Source organism: Asterias amurensis, chromosome 3, assembly GCF_032118995.1.
Source record: "Asterias amurensis chromosome 3, ASM3211899v1".
Classification (NCBI taxonomy): domain Eukaryota; kingdom Metazoa; phylum Echinodermata; class Asteroidea; order Forcipulatida; family Asteriidae; genus Asterias; species Asterias amurensis.
Genome location: NC_092650.1, coordinates 19,836,461 through 19,842,904, shown reverse-complemented (window position 1 = coordinate 19,842,904; position 6,444 = coordinate 19,836,461).

Below are 6,444 nucleotides of genomic sequence, written 5' to 3'. Positions count from 1 at the left end.
TTCTGTGAACTCGGGGCTACTGCAACGGCGGCCAGATGATCCCAAGATCAATATCGTGGGTCTCTGCTTATTTAGTAACCATGGTAATGAAGGATTCCTTGACAAATGTGTGTGAATTATTGGCCTCAAACACTCTGAATAAAGGGCCAGTTTTTTGTTCTGTTTTTTGTTTTTGTTTTTTTTGTGAGGCAGGGATAAGATTCCTCCATTTTAAAGGGAATTCTAGAATAAAAGGAATCAAACCCATATATATATATATATGTACCAAATTACAAATAAGGGCTTTTAAAACAAACAACATCTTTGGTGAGGGAAACCAAGTTGATGTTGTAAGCAAACATCAATTGTTGATGTCGTGTCATAGACATTTGAATTTCACTTATCGTTTTCAGAGTAATATCAAGCACGTGTCAAACGTGGACGCTAATACACCTTACATTGCACATAGTTACATTTTATACAATTGCACTGGAAAAGTTTTTATTTACTTGCGTGTTGGAAAACGGAAAAGCTGAAATTTAGTATATTCTTCAGTGTGTTTATGACATCTCAAGAGTAGAAAAACTATTAATTAGAATGTTACCAAACCAAATAACCATCAACTAAAACGTATAATTGTTTTGATCAAACAGCAAAAACTGTTTGTTTTTTTTCTCTCACAAGAATGTTGAATCAATCCACAGTTTTATTTGGACAACAATGTACACTAATACTCAGAAATCTGGAAAACAATTTATGCATAAATTGTTAGTTCTCAATTTGAATATTTTGGGGTGAAAAACTATAATCAAAACCACATCACTTCGAGTTACGTATAACCCTTTCTGTTACTGTATACTTTCGACAGCTGCGTGAGTTAAGCTCATTATTTTTTGCAGTGGTAACCAATCCATGACCTCCCTTGTATTAATAAATAATGGTTTCAGTGAAGAGATTTTGATTGCTTGTGTTGTTGACGACTTGCTGGGCCTTTGCATTTGGAGATCAAACCATGCATGCAGGGCTTAATTTCATAAAGTCTGTTAACACAACAAAATTGCTCAGCACAGACAAATAATGCTTAACAGAAATAGGTTACCAGACAAAATTGTTACCAAGTTTACATTCTTGTGATTGATGCCCCACTCAATTTTTGCTTATCTTAGCAAAGTAATTTGTCAATCAGTATTTACTTGTCAAGCAGTGTTTTCTGCTTAACTTTCTTTGTTTATTGTACAATTTGCCCCCGGTAGGCCTCAACTAAAGGTCAAATCCAACAGTAATCTCTGCTCAGAGCTGGGATCTTGTCATTAAAATAAGACGTTGTACATGCAGAGGAAGACTGAGGGCAACTGTTGGAGAAGTCTGAGGACTAGGTGCAGTTTTAAGATTTCTTGCTGAGGGGGAAGAATCAAGTGATTATATCAATCTGTCTCGCTGTATTATGTCACAGGTAAACTGGGATGTAGATGGCCCAGGAGGCCTGATCAAGATCTTAGACTATTTTTGTTTGCGAGGTTCTTTTGGTGAATGCTGACTTGAGCATGCCTGTAGTCGCATTTATAGGGGGTATACTAGAAATTTAGTTTGGGGATAAATTTTGTTAAACAGATCTGCAAAATTTAGCATACGGAGAAGTATACATTATGGCATCACCAATACAAGCTGTGCCCTTGAAGTATTGGATAATAATGGCAAAACAAACGGGAGATTTGCAGAGGAAGATTGAGGGAAAGTCTTATATGAGGAAATCTTTTGTGTAGGCCGACGTGGACTTAACTTTTTCTCAAAATATATATCTATCCTAAGTATACATTATGGCATCACCAATACAAGCTGTGCCCTTGAAGTATTGGATAATAATGGCAAAACAAACGGGAGATTTGCAGAGGAAGATTGAGGGAAAGTCTTATATGAGGAAATCTTTTGTGTAGGCCGACGTGGACTTAACTTTTTCTCAAAATATATATCTATCTAAATATTCCTTGCTGAGGGGTAAAAATCAGGTGTCTTTATCAATCTGTCTCCCTTAGGCCTATGTCTCACAGTGGCCTAAAACAATTATGATCAAGATCCTTGTCTATTTTTATAATGTTGTCCTTTGGGTGAAATGCTGTCCTGAGCAGGCTGTAAAGGTAAAGGCTCATGATATATAGAAATGTATGACAGTTGAGTGTAGAAAATTGTTTTGAACAGACCTGCACAAAGAGATATGGAGAAATATACATCAGTGCATCACATAACACATTCTGTGCATTTGAACTAAGACTAAATAGGAGTTTGCAGTTGTATACCTCGTAGAAACAAGAGGGTAACTGTGTGGATTCTTTTGTTCCATCGGTGTAAAAGACCCCACAAGGATATGCAGCTCTGTATGCTATATGTGTGTGTAAACATTGTAGTAGGGATCCCCGTATTGTCCCTCTTTTGTTTTCAACATGCAGCCCCTGTTGGTTTTGTACACACTTTCCAACCTTCACCCAACTGGGGACCTTCACCCAACTGGGGACCTTCACCCAACATCACTATGTTCTCCCATTGGGTGGTAGGGTTGGTATTTAGTGGTGTCTTTCTTCACCTTCCACCTCTTAGGCCCTGGTTCGAATTATGCCAGGGGCACTACTCTGTGCATTGGGTTTTTCAGTCCTTAAACCTGCATGCGAGGGTTTTCCCTGATGTGGAATAACTCCCTTGGGTTTTTCTCCCACGTTTTAAGTTTAAACTTCCTTCCTTGTCGTTCCTCTATTGGTTTCTTGGCTAGTACAATGATTAATTTTACTTTACCATAATCCAATTGGGTTCACAGTGAAATAAATTAAAATTGGTTGACACAAAAGTGAAGATAAGCTGCATCCTCGCTCTGTCAAAACAGCAAAAGTCCTCGGTTATATAAACAGACGAAAGGACTATCTCCCCCCCCCCCCCACACACACACACTATAAATTTAAGCCTAATACAACTGCCTTTTTATGCCAAAAGTGTAGTAAACTGAAATTCATTTCCAGATTTTGACGGTTGTCGATACGGGCAAATCACTTTGTGTTTGCTGATGTTCATCCACCCCTTTCAATATCACTATAGAAAACTGACCTGGGAAAATAAAACTGTTACACGTTCGTGCAGCTGTTCGTTTCAGTGTTTTTTATCTAATATACTTGAAGCTAATAACATTGGCAAACGCCATCCATTACAAGTTTGGAGACACTATTGGCGTTATATTATTGAAGACTTATTTCTTGATTCAGTAAGAAATGGCCTTCATCTTGTTGGCTCAGTATGGTCATTAAATATTGCAATTTCATATACTTGTAGTGATCAAAACGTTTATTGAAAAATGCATACAAATTTGACTTTGTTTTGTATCAAAACCAACAAGTCATTAGAAAATGAATGATTCTTTTTACCATCAAATACCTTGGAGACCCTTATTGATCAACAAACCCCATTTACCAGGAGCCCCAAAATATTCAAAAACAATGTCATGAAATCATGCAAATTACATGCAAATGACAATAATATGTTTGTGGTGCAAACTCCCCTTGAATTCTGTCATTGTTTTGTTTTGATCGATGTCAACCCCTTTTATAAAGTGTGTAAGCACTTTTAGATATTCACGTAAATATTTACGTTAATATTCACGGTTTGTGCCCCAATTCCCAAACATTCACGTAAATATTTACGTGAATATTCACGGTTTGTGCCCCAATCGCATTTATTCATGTGAATATTGACGTGAATATTGACGTGAATATTTGCGATTTAGGGCAAAATCCATAAATTTTGACGTCAAAATTCACGTCAATATTTACGATTTTTGCCCCCGATCACAAATATTTACGTGAATTTTGCTGATCTTTATGTACACTGGAATAATACTGTTGTCGTTGTGGTACCCCCCCCCCCCCCTTGCTAAAAAAAACTGCCTCTACATGTAGCTACCAGGCAATCTCGGTTGTCTAATGGTATGACACTGCTCTAGAATTGCAAAGGTCGGGGATTCGAATCCCACCGAGTAATATACCTGTGAGTATACAGCGCTAACACACATCGGTGTTGCTGTATAGGTCACCAACCAAAATGAATATTCTTTATCCATGATGTAAATTTAACATCTATTATACTGTAGTCCTTTCGATATTCTGTTGACATCTTGACATCTAGATTGCTTGTTAGTCTGACCATTATTGATGAGTACCAACTGCCTATTAGTTCCACACCCACTGATTCTGACAGTCCATCAATCAGAGGATCTGTTACGATGACAACCCAGGCAACGAATCATCTGACAATTGAACTGTAAATGAGCCATCCACTTAATTACTTGAATTAAAGAGAACTAAACATTGTCGTTATTCTGATTGCTCTTCAGCCTGATGGTTCACTCGTCTGATATTTTGGACGAATGAACTGGTAGGCTCAGGGGTGGATTTCACATAGAGTTTTAAAGATAGTGGAAACTGTTGGTAATTGTCAAAGACCAGTCTCCTCACTTGGTGTATCTCAACATATGCACAAATAACACATCTGTAAAAATTTGAGCTCAATTGGTAATCGAAGTTGCGAGATAATAATGAAAGAAAAAAAACACCCTTGTCACACGAAGTTGTGTGCATTCGGATGCTTGATTTCGTAACCTCAAATTCTAAATTTGAGGCATCGAAATCAAATTCGTGGAAAATTACTTCTTTCTCGAAAACTGTACATCACTTCAGAGGGAGCCGTTTCTCGCAATGTTTTATACCATCAACCTCTCCCCATTACTTGTTACCAAGTAAGGTTTTATGCTAATAATTATTTTGACTAATTACCAATAGTGTCCACTGCCTTTAAGACTATTCTCATTTGAGTTTTACTTGTGATAATAAGACAAACTTATAATAGATGTTAAATTTGCACCGGGGATAGAGAATAGTAATTTTGGTTTTACCTTTACACCGGTGTATGATAGCACTGTACACTTTCCCAAGTCCTGTGAAAACAATATAATCACAGGCATATAACTCGGGTGGGATTCAAACCCATGACCCTTGCAATTCTAGAGTAGTGTCTTACCAACTAGACTACCAAGATTGCCCGGTTGCTATAGAGGCGTTTCGAATCCTATATTTTTGGCAACGGGTACCTCAACGATAGGCCTATAATATATGTTAATTTGCACCAGGGGCAAACTTATTTAAAGTCATTATACAGTTTCGGAACAAAAAACAATAAAAGTTCACAGATTTACAAATAACTTTCAGGGTTAACAGAAGGTAATGATGAAAGACTTCTCTTTAAATAATATTTCATGAAATGCTTTACTTTTTGAGAAATCATTAAAACAATTATCAATTCTTGATATCGAGAATTACGGATTTATTTTAAACACATGTCATGACACGGCGAAACAAGCGGAACAAGAGTGGGTTTTCCCGTTATTTTCTCCTGACTCCGATGACCGATTGAGCCTAAATTTTCACAGGTTTGTTATTTTATATAAATTATAAGTTGTGATACTCGAAGTATGGGCCTTTGGACATTACTGTTAACCGAAAGTGTACAATGGCTTTAAACAAAAAACGGAATCTTCACTAATGCGTACAACAGTAAAAAGTAAAACGTTTGGAAATGCACACTTTAAGGTTTTCAACCTTCCTGCCAATAAAAAAGAACCTTTTAAACGAGCTTTTTCGTGATTATAAAACTAATAACTGGATAAATAAAAAATAAAAATGAATAAATTAAAGACACTATAAAAGGGTCTATGTAAATTTTGTAGGACAAAAAACACAATGTCCACAGATTTACACTAAACTTACACAGTTTGATGATAATGATAGTAGAAAGCTTCCCTGAAAATATTACGTGCTGAGGTGCTGTAGTTTTTGGGAAATGAGTAAAACACTGTCATGAAAATAATTTTCGTCTCATGAGACGAACATTATTTTCATAATTTACAAACGTATTTTCATGACATTGATTTTTCTCAAAAACTACAGCACCTTAGTAAGTAATACTTGTCATTATCTTCAAACCCTGTAAGTTTAATGTAAATTTATGGACATTGAAAAAGTACCCGAATTCTTTAAAATTCATATCAGCACTAAGTCCTCCGGAGAAAAAGCGGTCAGTAGATTTACATGTATAATCAACATCAACCTCTAAATCACCATAACTTATTCTTGTTGGCTCATTTAAAGCAAGGAATACTATAATGAGAAAATATATTTAGCTGCTTACCAACGAAAATGACCGATGGTATTAATGCAAAAAAAAGTTAATGGCCTGATAATTCAACCGTAGCAGAGTCTTTCTCGAAGGCTAAATAATGACCAATGAATAATGCCCAGATAATTTATTACAAAAAAAAACCTCTTATTCATAGCTGGGACAACACCACTGAATTTGAAAGGTCGTTGGTTGATAAATGGTGTTTTTTTTTTTATTTCTTAAAAACTAGAGTCATATGATTTGATTTACTCTTCC